This window comes from Ahaetulla prasina, chromosome 6 (genome assembly GCF_028640845.1).
Source record: "Ahaetulla prasina isolate Xishuangbanna chromosome 6, ASM2864084v1, whole genome shotgun sequence".
Taxonomy (NCBI): Eukaryota; Metazoa; Chordata; class Lepidosauria; order Squamata; family Colubridae; genus Ahaetulla; species Ahaetulla prasina.
Genome location: NC_080544.1, coordinates 39,950,154 through 39,965,517, shown reverse-complemented (window position 1 = coordinate 39,965,517; position 15,364 = coordinate 39,950,154).

Sequence of the window (15,364 nt, the reverse complement as noted above, 5' to 3'; positions counted from 1 at the left end):
TTCCCCTATTTTAACTTGTGTTCCTAATCTGTTTTTTGTGGTGCTGTTTTTGATAGGTTGGATTGTTTTTTCCTTTTGTGTAAAGACAGATGCAAAATATGAGTTAAGTAGATCTGCTTTCTCCCTGTTGCTTGTCACCTTCTTGCCACTTTCTCCCAGCAATGGGCCAATTGTTTCCTTGACTTTTTTCTTGTTTTTAACATGTTGGAAGAAGCTTTTTTTGTTATTTTTTACTTTTGTCGCTAGCCTTTGTTCATTGTGAGCCTTAGCTTTCCTCACTTCATCTTTACAGGCTCGGGCTATTTGCTGATATTCTACCTTAGTTATTTGCCCCTCTTTCCACTTTTTATACTTTTCCTTTTTGTCTTTCAATTTGTCAGATAGTTCTTTATGCATCCATGCTGGTTTCTTTTGAGATCTATTATTTTTCTTCTTGTATTGTGCTAGACTGTGCTTTTATAATCTCACTTTTCAAATTTCCCAAGCTTCTTGAGTTGTTTTCCCGTTGAGGATTCTCATCCATGGAATCCTTCTCATGATCTCTCTAAGTTTATTGAAATTAGCTCTCTTAAAGTCCAAGACTCTAGTTTGACTTTGTTTTACTATTTGTATTTGCTTAATGTTGAATTCCAATATTGCATGATCACTTGCCCCCAAGGTTCCTGTAGCTTCAACACCTTCTATCATTTCATCTCTGTTAGTGAGAATTAAGTCCAGTATGGCTGATCCCCTTGTTGCCTTCTCTACTTTTTGGGAAACAAAGTTGTCTGCTAGGTTTGTTAGGAACCTGTTGGATCTTCCACTTGGTGCAGAGTTTGTTTCCCAGTTGATGTCAGGGTAGTTAAAATCCCCCATTACTAATGTGATGTGCTTCCTACATACCTTAGTTAGCTGACTAGCAAAAAGTTCATCTACTTCCTCTGTTTGGTTGGGTGGCCTATAGTATAGACCTCTGGCAATATCATTTTTCTCCCCTTTTATATTGACCCATTCAAGATGATTTTCATCATTGTTGTGCTCTATTTTTTCAAACACATACTGAACAATATATATAACTGTAAGCATGAAATAAACATACAAAATGAATACAACCAAAGGGAACATTAGGACAGGAACGGTAGGCACGCTGGTGCTCTTATGCATGCCCCTTACAGACCTCTTAGGAATGGGGTGAGGTCAACAGTAGACAGTCTTAGGTTAAAGTTTTGGGGATTTTGGAATGAGACCACGGAGTCAGGTAGTGCATTCCAGGCATTAAAAACTCTGTTACTGAAGTCATATTTTCTACAAACAAGATTGGAGTGGTTCACCTTAAACGTGAATTTATTGTGTGCTCGTGTATTGTTGTGGTTGAAGCTGAAGTAGTCTTCGACAGGAAGGACATTGTAGCAGATGATTTTATGAATTATGTTCAGGTCATGCCAAAGGCAGCGTAGTTCTAAATTTTCTAAACCCAGAATTTCAAGTCTGGTGGCATAAGGTATTTTGTTGCGATCAGAGGACTCTTCTTGTGAAATATTTCTGGACACGCTCAATTGTATTAATGTCCGGTATGAAGTGTGGGTTCCAGACAGATGAGCTGTAATCGAGAATTGGTCTACAAATGTTTTGTATGCTCTGGTTAGTAGTGTAATCTGTCTGGAGAAGAAGCTATGCAAGATTAAGTTTACAACTTTTAATGCCTTTTTGGCGATGTAGTTGCAGTGGGCTTTGGCACTTAGATCATTTGAGATGAGTACTCCAAGGTCTTTGACAGAGTGAGGATCATCTACCTCCGGACCTCCGGACCTTCTGCCGCGAGCTTAAAACACACTTATTTATTTGCGCAGGACTGAATTAGATTTTAAATTTATGGGTTTTAAATGGGTTTTATTTTTATATTGTTTTAAATATTCGGCTTTTAGAATAAGTTTTTTTAATTGTTTTTACTCTGTATTTATGTGTTTTTATGTGCCTGTTAACCGCCCTGAGTCCTTCGGGAGATAGGGCGGTATACAAATACGATTAATAAATAAATAAATAAATATCTAGCTTGTATTTAGTGTTCTGATTCTTTTTTCCAGTGTGTAAGACCTAGCATTTGTTGGTTGAGATTTGCCAAATTTTTGACCATTCCAACACAAAGTCAAGGTCTTTTTGAAGGGTAGCTGCATTGTTGGTAGTGTTAAATAGTTTAACATCATCGGCGAAGAGAACACAGTTACTTATAATATGGTCACATACTTATAAGATTTTTATGTATCTCTTAATGCATGATCAATATTTGTTGATTGCTCTATATAGGAACCTTTTATGTCTAGAATGTGGATAGTTAGATACATAGATAGATATTACAAATCAAAAGTTGTTAAAAGATATCAATAGTTTATTTTCAGAAGACATGTTGAAAGATTAATGCTGAATACGACTGATAAAAATTAACTCAATATTTTATTTAGAGGTCACAGCAATGGACTGCGACAGGTAAACTCCAGGTTTCTCCATCACCAGATGTTGTTAGGTTGACTCCTCATAATTTTTAACTTTTTCTAATACTTTTGAAGATGGTGGTAATAGAGAACGTAGTATTTTTATCAAGTGGTTTGTCACAGTTTTCCTCTTAGGGTTGACGAAGACTTTGACTGGCTCAAAGTCACTCAGAAAGTTTGTGCCTAAGGCAGATCAAGAGTTTAGTCTCTCAGTGTCTAGCCCAGTGCTTTTTGTCAAAAGGTAAGTCAAAAGCTGTAAGTACAAAACTCATGGAATTCTCAAAAGTATAATCAGAACTTATCACCAGAAGATCACAAAGTATAGTATTTTTCAGACTATAAGATGCACCCTTTTGTCTTCCAAAAGGGGTGAAAATGTATGTGCATCTTATAGACCAAATATTGCTGTAGCCCTGTCCACCTGCTGGCTGTTGTTTTGCCTCTGCATGCCCCATTTTCAGGTCTTTTTTTGGCCTTTTTCAGGCCTCTTTTGAGGCTTTTTTCTGGCCAGTTTTCAAGGCCCTTTTGGCACATTTTCAAGGCTTTTTTGGCACATTTTCAAGGCTTTTTTTTGGCCAATTTTTTTTCAGAAAAAAGGGCCGAAAAGAACCTCAAAAATGAGCTGAAAAAAGCCACAAAAACAGGCCGAAAAAAGCCTCGAAAATGGGCTGAAAAAACCCCTAGAAAACAGGCAGAAAGAAGCCTTGAAAATGGGCTGGAAAAGGCCTGAAAAAAGCCCCCAAATGGGGCATGTGGAGGCCAAAAACTTTTTTTGGTTGATTTCCTCTTCCAAATTTAGGTACGTCTTATAATCAGGTGCATCTTATAGTCCAAAAAATACGGTAAGTCACACGTTAAAACCGAAGCAAAGATTCAGTGTCTGAGTCTGTAGTTGGTATGTGGGAATGATCTTGGGAGGCATGAAGAAGAACCACAGCCTATACTACAGTCTGATAAATAGAATTTGAATCTGAAAGATGAGGGTTGTGAAAGTGCCCCCTCCCTAGTTTTCAGGAGAATCAATGGGAGGAAAGGAGAAGTATTTCAAGATTCTGTTAATATAACATTATAATAAAGACAGAGCTAATATCTTAGTTGTACTTCTTTCTGAACTACCTTGCAAGGCTAACAGAAACGCAATATCCCAGTCAGAGTAGATACAAAAAAACTATCCTTGATTCCTACTAAAGATTGGTGCAAACCACTAAAATGTGGATTTGTAGCAGAAGAGTTAGAATGATAGAATAGCCTGGAGGTTTTAAGCTTCCCTTTTAAGACCTCATATCCTCACATCTGGTCCTATGTGGTCCTATCTCCTACTTTGGAGATACTGGCTTGGTCAGTATCACTACAAATTCCTTGGCCATCACCTCTCTTCTGGAGGAATCTCCCCCAATCTCTGTGTGAAAATGAGATGGGCTTTTCCAACATCTGTTCTTTCTGACAATTAAACATGTCTACAAGTAAAAAAATGGAATGAATTTCAATCATGCTACCTTCTGTCCATCTATCATAGAAGTATGTGATATAACTTTATTCCTTCCCTTACTGGGAAATAAAGCAATGTCATTCTGATTCTTATTTAGTATCAAATAAACAATAAATGCTATTAAAAAAAGAAGAAAATAGAAACTATAAAAATCCTGAAAATTTACAAAAGCAAATGCAGTATTCTAGCCAGAGCACAAGAAATTGCTGGTCTGATACAAATGGATGTTTAACCCATGTGATGCAATCTGATATATAAATCATCAGAAAAATATAAATATAATTAGTAGCTTCCTGCTCAATATGAAAAAATGGGTAAAGTTTGAAATGATATAGAATGCATAGTTTGCATAGTTTAGAATGTTTAAAAAGAAAGCAACTTTTTAATGTAAATTCTGACTAGAACATATATGTCTTTCTACTATAAGAGCTTTTCTCCTTAAATAAAGACTACTTGCTTCTTTTATTTAGAATTCTCTTTTTGCTGGAAATTAAAACTTTAAACTGATGTCCAAGGGGAAAAATGCTACTCATATCTTTTTTTTCCAGCTTTGGTCCAGCAACTACTTCAGTTCTCTTCTCCAGTGCTATTCCCAAATATAGAATGGCTATAAGGTTTTCTTTCTATGCTGCAGGGTGAGGAACTTCAATATCTATCAGTGTTTGTGACAGAAAATCTGTTGCTCATGAAGATGTAGATTTTACGTTTGAGAAGTAGTCCAAAATCTTGTGAATGCCTGGTATGAAACTGAGAATTTTTGATTTTTTTTCCCAAAGTCAACAATTATTTAGAACAATCTAAATTGAACCAAACTAATAACTGGCCACATTTTAAAGGAAAGGCCATGAGAAAGATAACTGTTGGAAAATTTATTTTATTTATTTGTATTTTGCCTATATTATTTTTATAAATAACTCAAAATGGTGAACATATTTTTACACAACACCCTGTGAAGTGAGACTGACTTGCTCAGCTGGCTTTCATGGCAAAGGCAAAACTAGAACTCATGGTCTCTCACTTTCTAATCTGACTTGACCAAAGTGGCTGTTCAGTTTGAAATCCTAAAAGACAGTAGGAAATCCATCTCTTCATGCTAGCTCCTCCAAAGGAAATATAGGAATGTGCCGAATATTCCATCTGTCAGTGCCATAGGTATTACATGTTATTTTGTCTTATTAGAACACTAAAAAAACACTGTTACAGTTCAAAACGTTTCTTAATTTTCAGGATTTTGTATGCATTTTTCTCTGTAATTAATGGATGGGGGGGTGGGGGTTTGTCACCTCTCAAAAAAGATTGTTTGATACCTCTTGCCAGATTGTGGACTTTTTGTTTTGTTAATATATGAAATGATGGAAGAAAGCTTGAATCCATTACTGTCTGCTTATGTTACAGTGGAGTCTGCCCTAAGATTGGTACTAGTTTACTCTGGTTGAAATCTTGGGAGATTTCCTTTATATCCAACTGAGATTAAGTGGCCTTATATTCCTTGCCCAAGTGGCCTTATATTCCTGCTCAAGGAGCTGCTGATCCAATTCTACAGAGGAATTATTGAGTCTGTCATTTGCACCTCTATAACTGTCTGGTTCGGTTCTGCAACCCAACAAGAAAAACACAGACTTCAGAGGATAATTAGAACTGCAGAAAAAATAATTGCTACCAACTTGCCTTCCATTGAGGACCTGTATACTGCACGAATCAAGAAGAGGGCCGTGAAAATATTTGCAGATCCCTTGCATCCTGGACATAAACTGTTTCAACTCCTACCCTCAAAACGACGCTATAGAGCACTGCACACCAGAACAACTAGACACAAGAACAGTTTTTTCCCGAAGGCCATCACTCTGCTAAACAAATAATTCCCTCAACACTGTCAGACTATTTACCGAATCTGCACTACTATTAATCGTTTCATAGTTCCCATCACCAATCTCTTTCCACTTATGACTGTATGACTATAACTTGTTGCTGGCAATCCTTATGATTTATATTGATATATTGATCATCAATTGTGTTGTAAATGTTGTACCTTGATGAACGTATCTTTTCTTTTATGTACACTGAGAGCATATGCACCAAGACAAATTCCTTGTGTGTCCAATCACACTTGGCCAATAAAAAATTCTATTCTATTCTATTCTATTCTTTGCTATGGCTGCTTCCTAAATTAAACTTTGGCTTACAGAAACTGCTCAGGACATCCTATAAGGAATATTATCAAAATACTTTAAAGAGGTTGAATTGATTATCTGCCTCTCCCCCCATCTCTCCGCTATATTCTATCTATCTTTAATTTCAATCTTTCAAAGAGCAACATACTTTTGCATACTGTTGTTTAGAATAATACTGCTTTTGTAATGAGCGGGTAGAAGAGGAGAAAATAAACCATCCAGATGGATTTTGTGCATTATTAAATAATAATGGATATATACAGTTGAATATCAGCAGTCACATATTTTCTGTAAGCTTCCAAACAACTACACGATCAGAGCCTTGTGGTGTCTTGAAGGTGAGATACTAATGAGAGCATATGCTTGAGTGGTTTAGATATTTGTGGCACAGAAATACTCCCCCCCCACCCCACATCCTACTTTCAAGGTTATAATCACTTGCCCTGTAGCTCTGTTTTTATTTATTTATTTCCTTAATGGCAACATTTTTTATACAGCTTCCATAAATAAAAACCATCTAGGCAGTTCGCAAATAAATGTTAAAACCAGGAGAGTTTATTCATACTTGGCAGGTGTGAGGATGTTGAAGAGAGCTTTATACAAAATAATCACAAGCATTTTCTATTGTCTATTTTATTTTTTTTTCCTTGATAAAATCTAATTCCCTGGGATCCTCTCTCTCTCTTTAACTTTTCAGCCTGTGTCACTTCCCCAATCAAAAAAATTATATTTTTCATATTTGCTTTCCATGGGACAAGTAGGAAATATGACCAGAAAATTGGTACAGTCTCTCTCCCACCTTCTCTCTTCTGACAGCTGGTATAGCCTTCCTTTCATTAACATCTCTTGAATAATAAATATATAGTTTATTCCTTGGTAGAAAAGAGAGCAAAAGAGAGAGAGACAGATTTACTACTATTGTTTTCAGTCCATGGTCTCTGTCTCCAAATTGTCTAGTAGTGGTGAACAGAATGATAACTAAAAAATCAATCCTTTGTTTCCACATTAGCAATTTAGGTTGGAATTGCCATTCTTTGATCACTAATTATTTATGGAGACGTCAAGGAGCCAGTCCACTGCATTCTCATGTAGTGTGTTCAATCTCTCTCCACTCGTCCATTAGTTCAGACCTCAGCTGTAGTTATTTTTTTCTCCTGTTTGCAAAGGAATACAGGGCAGCTCTAAACTGCTCAATGTACCGAAGCCTTCCAGAACTACTGTGACTTGAATGAAAAGCTTTCTGTCTGCAAATTCAGCAGATTTTGTCTCTTTCTGTTCTGCCTAATTATGTTATTGATAATATCTCCCCACCTTCCCGGTAAAAAAAATCCTTTCAAATGTTGCTTTATGTCACTTATTTGTTAACCAGGGGTGCAAAACCTGCTTCATCATGTTGTCGTCATGTGACGTATCACAACTTTTTCCCTTTTCTTTGCTAAACCAGGCATGGGTGTGGCCAGCATGTGATGCATCTGGCCCGCGGGCCACGAGTTTGACACCCCTATGTTAAACTGACAATTTACTTTTTGTGGCAGCTTTAATTATTATCTCTTTCTTCCTTTCCCCCCATCTCTGCATTTTTAGACAGCAAAAGTATGCTGCTTCTCAATATATAAAGGGAGAGGTGCACTCGGGTGACTGCAGGAACCTAGTGCTTCAAGAGCTCTATGGCAGAGAAACAACCGGTTGTATCTTAAAATAGCATATTTGGGAATCTGCATTTTTTCTTAGAATGTTTAGCAATGGTTGTGTTGTCAAGAGTGAATTTCAGAGTGAGATATCTGCTTGTGTAATGCAATGAAGGTAGTGAAATGTATCAACTAAGCCTGCATATTCTTGATATGTGATAAATTTGTCAGAATTATATTTACTTTTTTTTCTCTCTAGAAGCTCAAAGTAACATAAACTTTTCCTCTCCAAAACAATAATCCTAACAGCGTCCAGTCTGAAGTCATACAATGAGTTTCCACGACTAAGAATGGACTTGAACTTGGGGGTATTCTCTATCTTAATTCGAAGCTAAAATATACCTTGCTGGCTCTTCAGCTAGAATTTTCTGTGGGCATTTTCTCATGAAAAATTCTGCATCCTGAAGGCAACTGCAGAATTTACAGAATTTCACAGTGTCCTCTGAGTTGGAAAGATGAGTTGGGTTTTCTCTGGTTTAACTACAGAGTAAAAGGGAATGCCATTTCAAATTGAGGATGGGGTGTTTTTTTCTTCACCTGGCCTGGTCTGATCTAGAGTCTTCTAAAAGGTTTCACAGGCAATCTTATTGGTTAATCCAATCTTTATCCTTTTAGTTAGCTATTACCACATTCACAAATCCTGTCAAAAGCTTGATTTTCCAAGGTTATATAAAACACATTGAAACTTCATCCTCCCAGACAATTGTTTGCCAGTTTACAATTCCTGTGAACAATCTCTCATTTTTTTCTTCTTCTTTTTCATTAACAGTATAGAATGAATTTTTGCCCATAACCCTGGCTGAAGTTGTTGGAAAAGATACTTGCTGCAAAAGTCTCCTGGTACTGATTTTGGTGAGAGTTTCTTTGCAGGAAGAATGATACTTTGAGAATGAGGCAGCTTTACTTTCATATCAACAATTCAGATTGTTTTTCAAAACAGCCAGTCAACTGCCCGCAGCATGGGCTAAAAGCGTGAAGGAATGGGGATGCTAGAAATGTGTGTGTGTGTGTGTGTGTGTGTGTGTGTGTGTGTGTGTGTAGTGTTAGATTTATATTTACTGACAAAGAAATAAAGGGAAGCTAGTATAGATCTATTTCAAGCTATTTAGCTAGGCATCAGCTAGCCATACCCTTCTGGGATCCGAACCAGGGCTTTCTTGTATATTATGCAGATGCATTAACCTCTAAGCCACAGGTTTTCTTTGTTTTGTCAGCTAACCAGGGGAAAGATTAAATGGGTTTTTTCCTATAAAAGCAATCTGGTTTATCCAAATATGGGAGGGAGCATACTGCTTCCCTTTCGCCTTTCAGCCCCAATATATATAAGTAGTTGGCCTCAAAATGCTTTGGAAAGACTGTAGGATAGAACCAGGACTGTGTGTGGAAGTATTCTCAAATCATCCAGATTTTGAAGAGAAGCTATTCTGTTTTATATATTTGAAGTATTCCACTTCTTTAGACTATACCTTATTTTAGTATGTTGCTAAAATAAAGGAGCAGTATTGTTTTTATTGTACCTATAGATTATGTGTTGGGTGGGTTTCCAAGAAACAATATGAAGAACCAAAACAAACACTTCCAGAAATGTTAAGTCAATGATGCTTAATTGGTCTCAAAACAAGAACCACTGGCTTAAAGCAAATATGGATTTTACTCAATTCAGAGCTTTCTCTTGTCAATCAGAGTTTATTTAGACTTCCAGGTACATGCAAGATTATTGTTATTTCATTATTGTATAGACCTTATCAGAAAATGATGAGAGAATGGCTATTTATGATACTCTGGAGAAAAGGGTAAGAGATAAACAGTTTGAACATATCCATCTTTGCTTTTCCTTCTAGTTTCTGCATTGTATAGAGTTTTCTTAGTCCCTTGGTGACACATGGAATTCATGTATGCTGCAGATTGTAAGACTCTAGAGAGGAATCATTTTAGGTTCCAAGGACCCTATATAGCCTTTAATCCAGTGCAAAGTGTTCTGCATTTGACTGGGACAAAGATCAGAAAAAATGAAATTGAACCAAATTAAATTACACTTAAATTCATTAAATACAGTTAATGTGATTGCTTTTGTGAAGGTAATAATTTCCAGCTTAGCCCACGTTAAAAATTTTAATTTGGTAAAGTGCTTCAGTGGGGTTGAGAAAAGAGTTGCAAGTTGTGAAGCTTGATTATGCAAAGCATTGGTGCTTCATTTATTAAAATTCTTTCTATTTCCCATGGTTTTATTAATTTAGCGAAATGTGGTTTTGGATTACAGGTACTCTTTTGCTCAAAAATACATGTTTACACTACAAACAAGCAATAGTTCTTAGTTGGAAAAGACTTCTTCTACCATGCTGGAGGAAACATATTAAAATCTGAAGCTGAATAATTAATGCTCCAAGGGATGAATGATCTCATATATATATATTGCATCTTGAGTGCAATACTTGGAAAATTAAAAGGCTCACAGAGATGATAGAGAATGCTAAGTGTCAGTTATTTAATTCTCAGCCTCTTTAATGGTGTATTTTATGCTGATGACATCAGTTGTTTGTGTCCCAAGGCTGTACCGCACAGCCTTTAAGAGTTCTATTGACCGATGCATCCATTCAGAGTTGAACAGTGTTCAAAACAAGGGTAATTAACCTAGGGAAGCTGAGTTTCATAGCCAAGGTTGTTATTGATTTGCATTGGTCATTTCTTTTCTTTTTGACATCTTATATGTTCCAACCTTGACCTAGCATATTTAAGCCAACAGATTCAAAAGTAGAGATACATTCTATTTTGACCCAGTAAATTTCTATGGATTTGAAAGCTTCAGATTAAGAACATTAATGTCAGTAACAGAAAATTATTATATGCTGCACTATCACATGTCTATCACTGCATATATGGATGTAGTAGATTCAGGTGATGGGCATAAGTGATAGTGTCCACATGTTGCGGAGCTCTTTTGGAAATGCTTTGTGTGGCAGTTAAAATGCACACTTTTTGTTGCTGTTTTTCTTCAAGGATGAAGAACAGATGAAGAATTAGGACATAGACGATCTCAGACAATAGTTTCAAAATCTCTTAAACTGTTTAATGAGACAGTGTAGGATCATACCACCTAAGATCACACCACAGGAATCTTAGATGCTTGCCTTCTTCATCTGAAAATGCAATTATATCAGGGCTGAAATGTAAAATTTGTTACTACTGGTTCTGTGTGCATGGCTTGGTGGGGGTGGGGTTAATATGACTGGGTGGGCATGGCCAACTTTTTTTTTTTTACTTTTAAAAACATTTTTTCTACAAACTCTTCAGCCAAAGAGCTTGTAGAAAACATGCTTTTAAAGGGTTCTGATGATCAGGCAACTCAGCTGGGATCACCAGAGGTAAAAAAAGCTTTTAAAGAGTTCTGACGATCCCAGCTGAGCCACGCGATCATCAGAGGCTTTTTTTTTTACTTTTAAAAGCATTTTTTTGGCTGAAGAAAAAATGCTTTTAAAAGTTAAAAAAAAACCCTCTGATGATTGCGTGGCTCAGCTGGGCATGGGGGGGGGGCACGGATTTTTGCTACCAGATCAAGTGATCCAGTCCGAATCGGGAGCATTTCACCCCTGAATTATATGGTATATATTCTCATTGTTTATTTAGATCTAGAGATTGTGAATGGACTGGTAACTGAGGGATCAGTTTCTTCATTAGAACTGAAGTAGCATGTTAGCTTAGGAAATTCAAGCCAGGCTATGTGACATGTATTTCTGTGTTCTTTAACAAAGGTTTAATGGTATGAGCAAGTAATAGAATGCAGCTGCGGTGGCGCAGTGGTTAGAATGCAGTACTGCAGGCTACTTCTCACAAACTCAAGGTTGACTCAGTCTTCCATCCTTCTGAGGTCAGTAAAATGAAGACCCAATTTGTTCAGGGCAATATGCTGACTCTGTAAACTGCTTAGAGAAGGCTGTAAAGCACTGTAAAGCGGTATATAAGTCTAACTGCTATTGCTATTTAGGTAAGAACTATAAACTTCATAAGCTGTCTTCCTTTTGATGAATGGACCTGGAAAGCTAGCCATTTAGTAGATGTGTTTGTTTTTTTGTCATCATTATATTATATTATTACATCGTTAATTATTATATTATTACATTAATGCATATTATTACATTAATCCAGAACAGGATAATGCTATAGGCCAGATTTGACCAGGGATTGCAAAGAAAAGAACTTCCAAAAAAATGTCTTGTATTGCAACATCCCTACAGTTGGGCAGTGGGTCAAGATGTTGCTGATTGTTCCATTCTAAATCCCCTCCTTTTTCTTTTGGATCACGTGCTCCAGAATAGAGCTGGCCTATTTTTGGTTCATTCATTTTAATGATAACCCTACGGTGGCAACAAAAGTAAAACAAAAGTGTGAGTGTGTATGAATGTCTGTATGTGACACACAGACACATACCATAACATAACATAACATAACAACAGAGTTGGAAGGGACCTTGGAGACCTTCTAGTCCAACCCCCTGCCCAGGCAGGAAAACCTACACCATCTCAGTCAGATGGTTATCCAACATTTTCTTAAAAATTTCCAGTGTTGGAGCATTCACAACTTCTGCAGGCAAGACGTTCCACTTATTAATTGTTCTAACTGTCAGGATATTTCTCCTTAGTTCTAAGTTGCTTCTTTCTTTGATCAGTTTCTACCCATTGCTTCTTGTTCTACCCTCAGGTGCTTTGGAGAACAGCCCGACTCCCTCTTCTTTGTGGCAACCCCTGAGATATTGGAACACAGCTATCATGTCTCCCCTAGTCCTTCTTTTTATTAAACTAGACATACCCAGTTCCTGCAACCGTTCTTCATATGTTTTAGCCTCCAGTCCCCTAATCATCTTTGTTGCTCTTCTCTCCACTCTTTCTAGAGTCTCAACATCTTTTTTACATCGTGGCGACCAAAACTGGATGCAATATTCCAAGTGTGGCCTTACCAAGGCATTATAAAGTGGTACTAACACTTCACGTGATCTTGATTCTATCCCTCTGTTTATGCAGCCCAGAACTGTGTTGGCTTTTTTAACAGCTGCTGCACACTGCTGGCTCATATCTAAATGGTTATCCACTAGGACTCCAAGATCCCTCTCACAGGTACTACTATTGAGCAAGGTACCACATATACGGTACCAGTGCATTTTGTTTTTTTGGCCTAAATGTAGAACCTTACTTTTTTCACTGTTGAATTTCATTTTGTTAGATAGTGCCCAATGTTCAAGTCTGTCAAGATCTTTCTGTAACTTGAGCCTATCTTCTGGAGTGTTGGCTATTCCTGCCAGCTTGGTGTCATCTGCAAATTTGATGAGTTCCCCATCTATCCCCTCGTCCAAGTCATTGATGAAGATGTTGAAGAGTACTGGGCCTAAAACAGAGCCTTGGGGTACTCCACTGCATACTTCCCTCCATGTGGATGTAGTTCCGTTGAGGACTACACGTTGAGTGCGGTTGGTCAGCCAGTTACGAATCCATCTGGTGGTGGTGCTGTCTAACCCACATTTTTCTACTTTATCTAGTAGTAGGTTATGGTCTACTTTATCAAATGCTTTACTGAAGTCCAAGTAAATTATATCGACAGCATTCCTCTGGTCTACTAATTTTGTCGTTTTGTCAAAGAATGCTATAAGATTAGTCTTGCATGATCTGTTTTTGACAAACCCATGTTGGCTTTTGGTTATTATTTTGTTTGCTTCTAGGTGTTCGGTGATTCGTTGCTTGATTATCTTTTCCAGAATCTTCCCCAGAATTGAGGTCAGGCTGATAGGTCTGTAGTTTCCTGGATCTGTTTTTTTCCCTTTTTTGAAGATGGGAACTACATCAGCTCTTTTCCAGTCCTCTGGCAGCTCCCCTGTGCTCCAGGATCTTTGAAAGATATAGTTCAGTGGTTCTGAAATCACGTCTGCCAGTTCCTTCAGAACCTTGGGGTGTAAGCCATCTGGTCCTGATGATTTGAACTCGTCTAGGGTAGACAGGTGTTCACTTACCATTTTCTTCCCTATTTTAACTTGTGTTCCTAATCTGTTTTTTGTGGTGCTGTTTTTGATAGGTTGGATTGTTTTTTCCTTTTGTGTAAAGACAGATGCAAAATATGAGTTAAGTAGATTTGCTTTCTCCCTGTTGCTTGTCATCTTCTTGCCTCTTTCTCCCAGCAATGGGCCAATTGTTTTCTTGTCTTTTTTCTTGTTTTTAACATGTTGGAAGAAGCTTTTTTTGTTATTTTTTACTTTTGTCACCAGCCTTTGTTCATTGTGAGCCTTAGCTTTCCTCACTTCATCTTTACAGGCTCGGGCTATTTGCTGATATTCTGCCTTAGTTATTTGCCTCTCTTTCCACTTTTTATATTTGTCCTTTTTGTCTTTCAATTTGTCAGATAGTTCTTTATGCATCCATGCTGGTTTCTTTTGAGATCTATTATTTTTCTTCTTCATTGGTATTGTGTTAGACTGTGCTTTTATAATCTCACTTTTCAAAATTTCCCAAGCTTCTTGAGTCGTTTTCCCCTGAGGATTCTCATCCATTGAATCCTTCTCAAGCTCTCTCTAAGTTTATTGAAATTAGCTCTCTTAAAGTCCAAGACTCTAGTTTGACTTTGTTCTACTACTTGTATTTGCTTAATGTCGAATTCCAGTATTGCGTGATCACTTGCCCCCAAGGTTCCTGTAGCTTCAACACCTTCTATCATTTCATCTCTGTTAGTGAGAATTAAGTCCAGTATGGCTGATCCCCTTGTCGCCTTCTCTATTTTTTGGGAAAGAAAGTTGTCTGCTAGGTTTGTTAGGAACCTGTTGGATCTTCCACTTGGTGCAGAGTTTGTTTCCCAGTTGATGTCAGGGTAGTTAAAATCCCCCATTACTACTGTGATGTGCTTCCTACATACCTTAGTTAGCTGACTAGCAAAAAGTTCATCTACTTCCTCTGTTTGGTTGGGTGGCCTATAGTATAGACCTATGGCAATATTGTTTTATATTGACCCAAATACATTCAAGATGATTTTCATCATTGTTGTGCTCTATTTCTGTAGAGATGTAGTTATTTCTTATATATAGTGCAACTCCACCTCCTCTTTTATTTGGTCTATTTCTTTTAAATAATTTATATCCCTCTAGCTGTATGTTCCATTTGTCAGTTTCATCCCACCAAGTTTCCGTAATGGCAACAATATCATATCTACCCTCATTTACTTGAATTTCTAATTCACCCTGTTTATTCCTCATACTCTGTGCATTGGTGTATAGACATTTGAGTCCATTTGGATTGACCTTGTGTTTACTGTCTACATAACCTGTGTTGACTGCCCCTATTTTCTTTCCACCTGTTGGTTTAGTGCACATGGTATGGCACTCACTGTTAAATGCTTGGTTTTGCTTGATAGCAGGGCTGATAGTCTTACCCATACAGACATCTATGTTACATGAACTGATAACCCTTTTAGTTTTCGATTGCTGGGGACAGAAATTTTCTGTATCAGTTAATTCTCTGTCCCCACTGTTCAGTTTAAATGTTTATCCAGAAAATCTGTGAATGTATTGCTAAGTAA